A 14,225-nucleotide genomic window follows, 5' to 3' on the forward strand; every position below is an offset into this window, starting at 1 on the left:
AGGAAACTGAGGATAAAGAAGTACAGCAAATAAGAAATGCTGCCTGCAGCACCTAACATAAAAAAAAGAAAGAAGAAGAAAAAAAGGGAATAAAAGCAAGCAAGAAACAGAAAAAGGGGCCATGGGGGTTTAAAGAGGAAGGAAAAACAAAAAAAAAACCAACAAAAAAGACAAGACAAGGCCTCAAGCAAGGAATCCTCTTTGCAATTGAATAAGCTGTTTAGGAGTCTGATCTTCCCCCTTTCTCCCTTCCTCACTTCCCTCTCTCCCAGGGCAGCAGGAGGGCTGTGTGAGGGCTCCCCTTGGAGATTCAAATGGGACACTGGTAAGCCAACTCACCACAGAAAATAATGACTTAGTTTCTTGAAAGAGAGTACCCACACCTTTGCCAGTAACCCTAAATATGCTATTGGAAGCCTGCAAAGCATGTCTTACTGTCCCTCTCCCTTAGGTGTGCTAAGGGGGACTAGTAAATTTTCTGACTCTGCCTTCTCCCAGACCAAGTTTCCTATCCCAGCGTATTTAGGTGAATCAGGCTCTCTTAGCAAATTCACCACTTCTCTCTTCCTAGGCTTTCTCCAAGCCAGCTGGTATGCTCTTCCAAGCTCAAAAAAAGGGGGTACCAGAAAATTGAACCTGTGCTCCTCGGACCCCTCTGCACCCCCCACTAAAACCCATCCACTCCCAGAGTTAGACTGAGACTGGAAGGCTAGAGGAATGCCAGAGTTCAGAGAGTGCTGGGCTTGGGGAATGCAGGCCCAGGAGAATGCGAGCTCAGGGTATGTGCATCTGGGGAATGTGGGTTACAGGAAATGCGGCATTCAGAAAATGCAAGGTTCAGGGAACATGGGCTTGGAGATCATATGTTTGGGGAAACAAAGGGCTCAGGAATGCTTCCGTGTGACCAGTGGTTTTCAGGGAATGCTGCAACCCTCAGCCCTGGGGGAAGGGTTTTACCTTCCCACAGCTTCTGGCTTCAGTGTTAGAAACCTGCAATGTTACCTTGAGTAAGCACTACTTTTGTTGCAGTCTCTCCAGATCGATGTCCCAACACCTCCTGCTTTGTAAGTTCCCAAAACTTCCCCAATTTCATTTATTTCTGCTCTAATCTTTATTGTTTCTTTCCTTCTGCTTGGTTTGGGAGTTGTTTGCCGGTTTTTTTCCCAGTTTCTCCATTTTCCCAGTCAGGTCTTTCAGTTAATAGCACGTTTGTCTTTTTTAATATTGGCATTTAGGGCTATAAATTCCCCTCTCAGGACTGCCTTCTCTGTATCCCATAAGTTTTGGTAAGCTGTGTCCTCATTTCATTCATCTGAATGTATTTACTAATTTCACTTACACTTTCTTCTTTGACCCACTGTTTATTGAGGAGAGTTTTGTTCAACCTCCACACATTTGCAAATTGACCTCTTTCCTGTCTATTATTGATTTCATTTCATTCCATTATGATCTGAGATGGTGCTTTGTATAATTTCAATCTTTTTGCATTTTATCGAGACTTGCATTGTGATGTAATATATGGTCTATCCTGGAGAAAGATACATGAGCTGGAAAAGAAATGTATAACTTGCTGAGTTTGGGTGCAACATGTTTGTTCCATCTAACTTGTTTATCATATTGTTCAATTTCTGTTCCCCTGTTCATCTTCAGTAGTTGTTCTATCTAATGACATGAGTGGTGTGTTGAAGTCTCCAACTATTATTGTAGAAATAACCATTTCTCCCTTCAGTTTTGCCAGATTTTGCCTCATGTATTTTGTGGCACTCTGGTTAGATGAATAGATATTTATGACTGTCACTTTTATTAATATATAATGGCCTCTTATCTCTTACAGCTTTCTTGCATTTAAAGTCTGTTTTGGCCAATATTAAAATAGCTACCCCTGCTCTTTTTGGGTACTCTTTACCTGGGATATCTTTTTTAACCCTTCACTTTCAGCCAGTTTTGTATACCTGGGTATCTAAAGTCTCTTGTAGGCAGCATATGGATGACTCATTTTTTTAATCCGTTCTGTCAGCCTCTATCTTTTGATTGGGAGTTTAATTCATTCAAATTAAAATATTACTGTAAATGCATTATATAATTCTACCAATTTATTATTTTGTTTTCATATTTCATATTTTATTTTCATCTTTTTTCTTTTTTGCTTATCCTTTCTGCTATTCTCTCTTCTATACTCTCTACTAATCTCTCATTCCTGTCTTTTACTTTCAGTCTCTAAGATTTCCTTTAATATTTCCTGCAAAGATGGATTCTTTTTTATGAACTCCCTTAGTTTCAGTTTATTTGTGAATATTGTATATTCATCTTCATATTTGAAGGACAATTTTACTGGATAAAGAATTCCCAGCTGGCAGGTTTTTTCTTTCAATATCCTACTTGTATCATACCACTGTCTTCTCACCTAGATGATTTCTATGAGATATCCTCAGTAAATCTTATTGGGTGTCCTTTGGATGTGATGGTTTGCTTCTCCCTTGCTGCTCTCAGAATTTTTTCTTTTCTTTGATTTTTGGCATCTGAGTAGTATATGTCTTGGAGTAGGTCTATTTGGATTTATTCTGATTGGGGTATGCTGTGCTTCTTGGACATGTAAATTAATTTCTTTCATGAAATTGGGAAACTTTCAGCTATTATTTTCTCAGATACTCTTTCTGTCCCCTTTCCCTTCTCTTCTCCTTCTGGAAATTCCATGACATAAATGTTGTTGAATTTTGTGTTATTATTCAATTCCCTGAAAAAAAGCTGAGTCAGCCTTAGGCTGTTTCTCTCTCTTTGCTCTTTCCTGGGGAGGTGGATTCCTGGGATCCCCTTTGTCTGTAGCTGCTGGCCAAAGGCTAAGAATTTAAAAATGTTTATAGTGTGGGGGAGGTTGCTGGCAGTAGCAGCTGCAGCTTTTTAATTCCTAGTTTTGCCATCACAATTCTCCTCCTTTGTCCCTCTCTCTCTTCTGAGTTGTATCCAGCCTTCCTCTGGTGTTTTAAACAATAGAATATTTTTCAAAGGCCATTTATGCCTGTCCTCTCCTTATTTTTCTAGGAGAGAAGAGAGTCCCATGTCTTTCTAGTCCATCATCTTCCTGGAAGTACAGCAAACATCCTTTTAAAAAGTAGCATGTAAGACAAATCAGATTACTGAATTCATTGAGATGTTAGTCAGAAAACCCATTCAACTATACAAACTAAAGGCAATATGAAGCAAATTCTAGCTCAGAAATGGAGATGAGCATATGGAATGTAAGCCTGATGGTTTGCTAAAGTGAAGCATCCAGAACAGGCTGACTTTTGTAATTTCACAATGCATAGCAAAGTCTGTTACTTGAGAAACTTCTGAGCTGATCATTACATTGAAGTGTACATTCTCTTTCATACTAAGGTTTTCTCTTTTTTTTTTTTTTTTTTTTTTTTTTTGTCATCTTCAAAATTTTAATGACCTCTCCCAAAGAATGCCTCAGTAAATCTCACAGGTGAATTATTGCTCTGGAATACAAGAAATATTTCAGCCCAAAATCTTATGTTAAAATTCAGCTAAGACATATAAATGCACTACCTTCTCCCCGGCATGGGACATGACTCCCTGGAATGAGCCTCCCTGGCTTCAAGGGATTATTACCAAGCACCAATTAGTGATCAATTTGGAAAAAGACCTTGAACAAAAGGGAAAAATATTAAATACATATGAGTTTTTATGGCTGAGAAATTTCAAAGTGAGTCAGGAGTTCATCACAGAGGTTTATGCTTATGCACAATTCAGCAGGATCTCATTAACTGCCACAATAAACAGTGCCTCAAACAGTGGGGCTCCTGAGGGCTCTACAGATATTTAGACACTATAGACAGGGCAGACAATCTCAGGAATTCAGCACCCTGTCAGTGGGTCTTACTCTGGAATATATGCTCCCCAGTGTAACAGAGTTAGACTCATTTATAATTTCCCTGGACACGACTCTTCTGTTCATTTTATTTGAACTTATAATTAGCACTATGCTCATTAATTATATGACAAAGAGAATTAAATCTTTGATCTGTTCATATGCCTCTTGAGCCCTGAATCTCAGCAGAATTGCAACACCTATTCTCCAGTTCATTGGACTCACCCAGGACAACTAACAAAAGGATGATGATGGACAAGGCCCATCCCAAAAAAACAGAGAGTATCTACAACTGCAGGCAAGACAGTTCCAGTCATTTTCCCCATGGGATCTAAGACCCCTCTCAATCAGAAAAAGAGTGGGCATCACCATCCCCAAATCCTCAAGAATGAGGGATGAACAAACATAAGGGAGGAGTGCAACTGTGGCCTAAAGTAGACTTATTATCATTCTAACAATGGAAGAACCTTTATCATTGATATAAAGTCAGTGGTCACCAGAGGTTCTGAGAGGAAGGAGAGGGAAGAATAGGTGTAACATGGGGCATTTTGGGGACACTGGAATTGTTACATATAGCATTGCAATAATGGAAATAGGCCATTGTACATTTTTTCAAAATCTATAAAATTGTGTGAAAAAAAAAGTGTAAACTATAATGTTAATTATGGCCCATGGTTTGTAGCAATGCTTCAGTATGTGTTCACCAATTATAACAAAAGTATCATATTAGTGAAAGATGTTGGAAATGGGGGAAATAGAGGGAGCAGGAGACGGTAATCTAAAGCTTCTTTAAAATTTTTTACAGTAAAAATAAATAAATAAATATTTTTTTAAAAACTCAGCTAAGTACAATCTTTTGTCTTCAGAGCCATTGGGTTCATCCTAATGACAGAACTTGAAAAAGGTTCATAGGAGATAATCATATCAGGGAAATTCCTAGTGAAGAAACTAAGAATTTCACCTGTCTTTTTGGTATTTATAGTGGACCAGGAACAAATTTGTCTGATGAAGACTACCCAGAAAGAACTTGTGAGTAAAAAAGAAAAATAGTAGAAGGAGCTAACCCAGGTTGGGGCTGGGATGGGGATGCAGAGGGAGGAAAAAAGGAAGGCTTCCCTGAAAAAGGGATGGTATCGAGGATGAGGATGAGTTGTCCTATCAAGTTCCTGCCCCCATCTGAGACTTAGAAAGAAGCAGTGTAATGTTCAAGATCACATGGCTGGTAAATGACTCACCAAGTCCATGAAGCAAAAGTCCCTTTCAACTGTGACAGACTCAGTATTTCACAAGGTGTTTGTTTCTTTGTTCCAAGATGATTTTATAAAAAGCCAATACTTTAAAATGACAAACCAGTCTCTATAGACTTAAAATATTTTAAGACACCAGGCATCAAAGAATGCTCCTAAATACTTCTAGAAAAGGGGACTGGGGGACACAACAGATTTCTTCAAAGGAGAGAAAGTAAAATTAATATTTGACTTCTTGTTAACATGACTGGGTCCATAGCCCACAAGGCCTTGTGCTTCATCTCCTCAGGGAAAAGTTGTAGCACAGGGACAATAATAGTTACTTGCAATAAACAATATCACTTTCTCTGCTTTGTTCCCCAAAAGATGCAGATACTTGGAGAGATTTCCAAAGACTTGGACATGAATAAAAGTTGTCACATTCCAATAGCACTGGGGGCTTGTACCTTGCACACAGATAGGCCCCCAAAATGGGTAAGACCTCAGGGAAGAAAAACTGTGTTACATGTAAAGAAGATAGACTATTGCCACAGGAACTCTTATGCCACCCACCACCCAGAGCTCATGTTCTCCAGCAATAGGACAATCAGTGTGGACAAAGATACACTGCAGATGAAGAGTTCTTCCCTTTTTGCTGGCCTTCACATAAGCTTCCTGGAATCTTGTGCAACTGCAGTGAGGGGAAAGGAGGCCTCAAAGTGTCTGAAATTGAATTGTCTACCAGCTGACACAACGGATGCTTAGATTCTGATCTCTTTTTGTTTAAAAACTGAATTTTGAGGAGACCAAGAGTTACATCCAGTACAACAAAAGGTAAGGTAGAGTATACAAGCAATGGTTGATCTAAATCAGGATAGTTAAGAGGACAAGTTCTAGGATGACAACTGTGAACAGTAGAAAAATCGGTCCAGTATAGAGCCTTAGAATGAGGGCTCTGACAAGGAATTCTTCAAGATAACAGGACTCTATGTAACAGAATAATTGGAAGAGTTGAAGAATAAGGATATAAGAATAAGGAACATATTATTCAAAAAATGGTAGTAGAAATACCAGGGGGCAAGGCAAAAGCGATATGACAAATTCAGAGTCCAAATTGAAAGTTAATTAAAATGTAGCATGAGTTGAAATAATTGATGGAGACTAAGCAATAATAATTGATAGAGACCTTAGTGATAGGAGCAGTCTTCTCTGAGTAAATCAGAATTGAGACATGGGAGCCACAGAAAAGGAAAATAATCTTAACCTATCTCTTGGCTCAAAAGAGTCATGATCATGCGTGGAAATCTGGTAATCACTGTAGTAGTATATAATGTAAATTAGGAGGGTGGATGACAAAATATAGGATATAAAATGAAGAAGTATGGTGAGGGGAAAACATTTTCAATTTAAAAAGATGTAACAAATAATAGATGTACAGGAATATTATTTAGAATTATAAAGGTAACCAATATATTAAGTAAAACTAATAATAATAAAAATAACATGACTTAAAATTAGAAAGAAAAAGGTGAAATAAAGGGGGAAAAGAAGATGAATTAGGGGAACAGGGCATATTAGACTGTTATTTTCAGATTTAAAGATATAAATGCTACTTAGAGTAATGGAAGGAGGCACCCAGAGACCTTTTTTGAAAATCCACCTAAAAGAACTCACCTCTGTGCTGTCAGGTTAGGATGGAGAAGGATTGTCATCATGAACTCTTTTGTACTATTTCAATTAATATCTTCTGCATATTTTAATTTGATTTTTAAAATTTATTTAAAATTGGCCCCATACCAATGTCAGATAAAGATACCATAAGAAAACTACAGACCAATATACAGGTAACATCATACTCAATAATGAAAGACTGAATGCTTTCCCTCTAAGATCAGGAACAAGACAAGGATGCCTACTGTCATGGCTGTTATTCAATACTGTACTGGAAGTTCTAGCCAAAGCAATTACTCAAGAGAAAGAAATAAAAGGCATCCAAATTGGAAAGAAAGAAGTGAAATTTACTTCATAAAAGATGGCAGATTAGAGAGACCCAGGATTCACTCTCTCCAAGAAAAATAGTTAAGAGGACAGGCAGAAAAGGCCTGGAAAAAAAAGTTCTAGGGTTTAGGACACCACGGGAAAGCTGAACACCACTCAGAACAAAGAGGGGCACAGGAAAAGAATCTTGATGGAAAGACTGTGAGTAGAGTTTATAGACACAGCTGAGTGCTCCATTCTCTGCCCCCACATTCAGGCAGAAGAATTTGAATTCAGTGACCTCTGGTTGGCAATTACAGGCAGAAAAGGCTACAGGGATCCAAATCCCCAGGAAATAGGAGAGAGACACACACATAGTCTAAGACTCATTCAGCTTTTGGCCTACAAATTTGGCCTGATGTGTCCCACAAACCCTTCTTGGCATGGTGGGGTCATTGTTTGCTTTGGGAGCTGACATGGGGTTAAAGAGATCCAACCCTCTCAATCACTCGCCCTACTGACTACGACAGGTCGTTGAGGATGCAAAGGGAGAAGGCTGCCGGCAAAGGTAAGAGAAGAGCCTCTGAGAAGTTTGAATTGCAAGGTTCTGTACACCTCTAGGCTAGGCAGAATCCTCTGTCACATTGTTGCTGTCTGCAGTTAATTCACTCCAACCAGGCCTGTACTGAAAAGGCTGCCAAAGAGCACCATCCGGTTGTGGAAAAAGGAAATACATGTGAAGAAATTGAAAGTAAATAAGAGAGGCTTTTTCCAGCCTTTATAGCCTCCCTCCCAAGGCCCTTGGAAATGGGTCTGCAATCCATTACTGGGTTCATGGCCCAGATTTTAGCAACTAATAGGAACACTCCTAAAGACCTAGAACAGGTTGAACTAAGAGTCAAAGAAGAGAAGTAATTAACAGCCCCCTACTACTAAATCACTATGATAAAGAGAGAGCTCAAGCATCAGAGTATACTCATCATCCTAATCAAATGCCTACACATCAGCAAAAACTTACAAGCCATATTTTTAAAATGGCAGAAATGACACAAGCAAAGAAATAAATCAAAGCCCCAGATTGAACATAGGATTTGAGATAACTAATAATGAGGTTCATACAAATCTCCAAAACCAAATCATGAGTTGAAAGTCAATATGGCTAAAGAGATTTTAAAAAAGACATCAAAAAGACACAGTGTGAGCACAGCTAAGAATCTGAAATCCTGAATGGAAAAATAGCAGAGCCTATGGGAAAGAAAGACACAATATGTGAGATGAAAAGCACATTAGAGGCATACAATAGCAACTTAAAGTGATAGAAGAATAAGTGATGCTGAAGACAGAACAGCTGAAATATAAAACAGAAAAGAAGAGAGAAAGAAAATAATGGAAAAAATGAAGCAGGGGCTCAGGGAGTTGAATAATATCATGAAGCACAACAACATATGTATCATGGGAGTTCCAGAAGAAGAGAAGGGCAAAGGGGCAGAAAAAGTATTTGAGGAAATAATGTCTGAAAAAATCCCAAATTTCATGAAATTCAGCATACCTGAATCAGAATTAACCCATACAGACCTACTCCAAGACATATTGTACTCAGAATGTCAGGCATCAAAGATAAAAAGAAAATTGAGGGCAAACCATAATATGCAAGGGATGCCCAGTAGGACTTAGTGTTGAATTTCTCATCAGAAATCAGAGAAATAAGAAGACAGTGGTATGATATAATTAGGATACTAAAGGGGGAAACTTGCCCAACCAAGAATTCTTTATCCAGAAAATTTTTCTTCAAATATGAGGATGCATTTTAAATATTCAAGGCAAAGCAAAGATCTTTTGAGACCAACTTCCAAGGAGTTTTCATCACAGTTTAGAAAATGTAAATGATGCTTCTTTATTCAGTCAAGTGACTGGCATATTAATATAGAATATCAAGTTCATACAAGTATAGAAATGATTGACTACAATTACAAAGCAAGGAAATGTTTAATCTCACATGTTTATATCCACCATGTAAAAAGTTCTGAAAAGTGTACATAAAGAAATCTACTAAAAGCTGAAGGCCATATTACTGAAATGAATTGAGTTGTGAGCACTCTTTTCTTCGCAGATCTATTACTATATGATAACTGATCTGGTAAGGACCACAATCTTCAGTGTAGGTCAGATAGCCAAGTTTAGGTGGTCAGTTTCCAAGCAGATGACACTCACAGATGCCCTGGGGAGTTCACCTCTCTGCTCCAGTAATAACTACAGTGATTCGAACAAACAACAGTCCACTCCCATCTGAACATATCAGGAGAACCATAAAGAAGAAAAGTTAAGCCACCCTAGTCATTAAGTTCACATTGTAAGAAAAATATATACCACCTCATTTATCTTGCCTTTTTGTAGGTACAGAGTTTCTGTTTGGGATCATGAAAAGGTCCTGGTAATAAATAGTAATAATGGTAGCACAACAGTGTGAATGTAATTAATACCACTGAAACACTATAAGATTTCATATATATATATATATATATTCACATTTTTTAAAATGTATAAAATGTGAAAACAGACATGCTAAAAATTTTTTGAAGTTTCCTTTAAAGTTTGCTCATTTCTCCCACCCACAAGAAATCTGGCTTCTTTCAATGAAATGTCCTGACTGTGCATTATATTCTAGTTTGACCATATGGGAAAGGGAAGGCATATTCTCCTTTTAGCCATCTGCTTTATACTCAGAAAACAAATAACATATACAGGAGGCTCTTCACACATTTAGTAAGGAAATATATGCCTCAGAAGTACCACAATACCACAGAAGAAGTTTCTAATCATCTTGGCTTAAGCCTTCTACCCCCATTCTAGGTCCTACCTAGTAGTCCCTTTCATTGGAGTATTTCTGAAAACTGTTTTTCTAGACATGAAAGTTCACCTTCCTCAGCAATTTTTTCACAACTTTTGTATGCTAATTCCATAGTTCACACCATTTGTCTTTCTTGTCTAAGGAAGAGAACAGCAAAAGAACATTATGTAAGATTCCAGTCACCACAAAGTTACATCGAATGGTGTTTCTGTGAAACAAGGGCATGAAGAAAGAAAAAGAAACCTGCTAAAGACATTAAGCAAGTCACTTAAACATTCTTGTCTCATTTTTTTCTCAACAGTCAAATGCAATTATAATGGTACACATTTCATAGAGTTGTAATTTTTAAATGAAATGGCTCATGTAGAGAACTTAGTATTAGAAAAATATTCATTAAATGTTCAGTTTCACACTGAATTTGGAATCTGATATCTGTCATATTGTCTCATCAGGAGAAACTGAGGCAAGAGGAGTCCCATTTTAACAGCTTTTTAAAGAAAAATATTTACACAACACAAATGACTACCAACATTTCACCACAGCATACTGCAATTTGAAATGTTATAAACTCTATCTTTTTTTAATGTATTTTTAAAAATACTTAGTTTACATAAAATGTTACATAAAAAATATATAAGGGATTCCCATATGCCCCACAGCCCCCACCTCCCACCCTTCCCCACATTAACAACTTCTTTCATTAGTGTGTTACATTCATTGCAATTGATGAACGTGTTTTGGAGCACTGCCACTAAGCATGGATTATTGTTTACATTGTAGTTTATATTCTCTCCCACTTAATTCTGTAGGTTATGGCACAATATATAATGGCCTGTTTCTGTTGTTGCAATGCTATTCAGGACAATTCCAAGCCCCGAAAATGCCCCCATATTACACCTCTTTTTCCCTCTCCCTGCCTTCATCACCTCCAGTGGCCATTGTCTCCACATCAATGATATAATTTCTTCCATTGCTAGAATCACAAAAAGTCTATAGAAGAATACCAGTAAATCCACTCTAGTCCATATTTTATTCCCCAATTGTAAGGATTCTGGATAGTGATGCCCACACCACCTCTAACTGAGAGGGGGCTTTGATCCCATGTGACAGCTGGATGGGACTCTCATACTTGCTGTTGTAGGGTCCCTTGGTTCCACGGCATGGTGGTATCAACTCTTTCTTGACACAGATTCTATGAATTTTAGTACAGAGACAGAGATGGAAACTGAGATCCTCCCCAAGGAGAATTCAATATTGACTTGCCACATGGAGATCATGCATTCAAGTTGAACAGCTTCATGGCATCAAGAACAAAAGCATGTTATAGAATGAAAGGAACACCACCAAAACCAATTTTGACAACTTAAAGAACTCATCTTTGATTACTGATTGTGGGAAAGTGTCACCCCTCAATATGTTCTTTTGATAAATATGTGAGTACTGACAACTTTAAAATGCTCCTTATGACTACTTAGTTCTTTAGTGAATGGTAACACCATCCCTTTTGTCCTAACTGGGACTTTTACTGCTACATAAAGTGATTTTGTAAGGAAAAAGACTACAGGAAAATTTAAATAAAAATATTTTCAGTTGCTCCAGAAAAAGAAACTTATTTAGTACTACACCTGCTGATGGCTTCTTTGCACGGAGTCATGGGACCCCTTCCCACACATGAGAGTCCACTTTTAAAGACTGAGTGATAATCATGGTTTTCTAACACCAATTTGAGCACCATCATGTGGATAATCTAAAGGGACAATGTTAGGAAGAAGGAAAAAAGAAAGGACTTACTATGACTTTGTGAATAAAAATAAATTTGCATCACAATTTTAATTGCTGAAAGTCCTGAATTTGCATAGGAAGCATCAGTATGAATCCACAAGGTACTTTTCTTTTAAAAATATTTCTCAGCTAAGCAATGAACATCCTTAGCACTCGGACCACAGACTTGAAATGCCAATTTTCATTAAAAGAAAGCTAGGCTTCCTTTAAAAAAAAAAAAAAGACTACTTCCAGATCTGGGGCAAGAAATGTGCAAGATGAGCATAGAACCATATCAAAAAGCAAAGCAGCTATCAAATATTTTGAGTCATGTCAAAAATACTCTGAAGCCAAATTGAAAAGCTTTTCTCTAGGCAACAATGGTATTATTTGAGATTAAATATGAATAATAATGTAACTGAATTGACACTATCAAATATCTTTAAATCCATGAATTTAAAAAATGATGTTATAAAAGCAAATTGGTCACCTTGGAAGAGTTATAGAGAACCACTTCATCATTTTGATAACTATATAATAAATTGAAAGGCTCAAACATATAACAGGCCTTTCCTAGATGAATTGTTACTTGGGTAACCAAACAATAGGACAGGTGGCATCTCTTACTAAAAATATTCCAGCTGAAAAATGGCAAAGAAATAATAAAATTAGAATATGTTCATTTTGAAACCCCAAATGAATTAATGGATCTAAACCCTAAACATCCAACTATGGCTACTAGCATTGCAAAACAAGAGCTAATCAAACACAATGTGTCATCTGGTAGAAGAATATAGCATCACCTATCATCTTACCAAACAGATTGAACTTGAGTCTAATTGAAACTCTAGAGCCATCTGTCAATTTTCAGAAAATTCAGAGAACAGAGGAATATTCACCAAGAGTTTTTCATCTGCAAATTCAGACTGTGGGAAACTTAAGCAGATCAAACAGTTGGACTCTTAAGAGGTAGATTGCAAGAAAAAGAAAGGGGTGGGAAGGAGTGAACTACAGTATGTAAAGATACACACTTAAGATAAGAGAACTATTTAAAAATGCAAAAAAGCAATTACTATAAAAATTAAGATAGTGGTTATAGCTAGAGAGGGAGGGGATTTTGGTTGGAATGGGGTACATGGAAAAACTTCTGAAGTGGATGGCAAAGGTCTGTTTCTAAACTAGCCCTTCGCTTCACAATAACTTAGTAAGCTATGTATTTTAGGGTATGGTTTTTCTGTATCGTTGATTTATTTTAGATTTAAAATGTTTTTAAAATGTTTATTTCAGGTTTAAAAAAGTAAATATGGCAGCTGCTTCCAGCAAAGCCGAGGGGCTGTTGTGTACGTTGAAGGACACCAGCTGTGGGAATTGTGGCTTTGGCAAGATTGAAGTCATGGCAGGTCCAGAAACTGAGGTCCAATTCCAGTTCACTGATATTAAAAAATATTTCAACTCTTATACTCCTACATGTAGAATGAATTGTGTACTGGCCACATATAGGGGCATTGCTCTACTTACCTTATACTTCAAGTTAAAGCCTAAAAAAATCTCCAGCTGTGTGCGAAAGCAACATAAATGGATTCTAAACTGTACCTCATCCAAGTACCAAGTTCTGATGCCTTCAGGATCCTAAAGTCAATTCATCATGTGATATCTAATTTGTACAATAAATTATGAACATGGGTGGAAAAGAAAGTAAATATGGTCAATACATAGTAATTTGTTTAAATGTCTCTTAAATTGCTCTAGGTTTTCTTCCCCTCCTCCTTGTTCTCTCACCAACACCCCCCCCCCTTAAGATTTATCTAAGAAGAAATCTCATTGCTTGTCCAAAAGTTTTCCTACAGTCTGGATTTTGGTTGTTATATGTCTGTGTTGTTCCAATATTTCCCATAAAATAGTGGATAAATCCAAAGACTTGATTATTTTTTTCTTAGCAAAACTACCTCATAAGTGGTACTGTGTATTTCAATAAGGAGACATATCATTGTTGTCTCTTCTATGTAATATGAGCAATTATTGATGATGATTGCTTAGATCCTCTTTTTACTTGTGGTTGCAAAACAGTGATATTTTAATTCTTGTGGTATGTTTTCAAAAGTTCCTTTTATCTCCTAGGTATAATACTGAAATATTTATGAATAAAATGATATGATATCTGAGTTCTTTAGAATAATCCAGGAAAGGGGAAAGTGGATAGAGGTATATGATGAAACAAGATTAGCCAGGAGTTGACAAATGTCAAGCCTGTGTGATGAATATATAGGAGTTATATATTTTATTTAATGGTAATAAAATTCTGACAATGGAAAAAAAATGAATCATAGACTTATGACTACTCCAGTTGAATAGGTGATGGCTTTTTATGGCATTAAGAAAAAAGAGAAGTGCCAAGAGGTAAATATGAAGACACAGTACAACTACCACAATCACAGACTCCCCCCACGTAAGTTCATACCAGTCTTTAGTCTCCAAAGAACTTTCTCAGAATTTGTTGTTATTCTTGCTGGTGTTCGCAAGATACATGTTTTCTTTGTTTTTA

General features: G+C 37.1%; 1 long non-coding RNA gene across 1 annotated transcript; it reads left to right on the forward strand.

The window, feature by feature from the left end:
- The first annotated feature begins 976 nt into the window (after positions 1–976).
- Positions 977–14,010, forward strand: LOC111763364 (uncharacterized). Its single transcript, XR_002796245.2, has 4 exons — positions 977–1,064; positions 3,040–4,900; positions 5,485–5,931; positions 12,971–14,010. It is a non-coding gene; the product is annotated as an uncharacterized lncRNA (long non-coding RNA).
- The last annotated feature ends 215 nt before the right edge of the window (positions 14,011–14,225 follow it).

This window comes from Dasypus novemcinctus, chromosome 20 (assembly GCF_030445035.2).
Source record: "Dasypus novemcinctus isolate mDasNov1 chromosome 20, mDasNov1.1.hap2, whole genome shotgun sequence".
Taxonomy (NCBI): domain Eukaryota; kingdom Metazoa; phylum Chordata; class Mammalia; order Cingulata; family Dasypodidae; genus Dasypus; species Dasypus novemcinctus.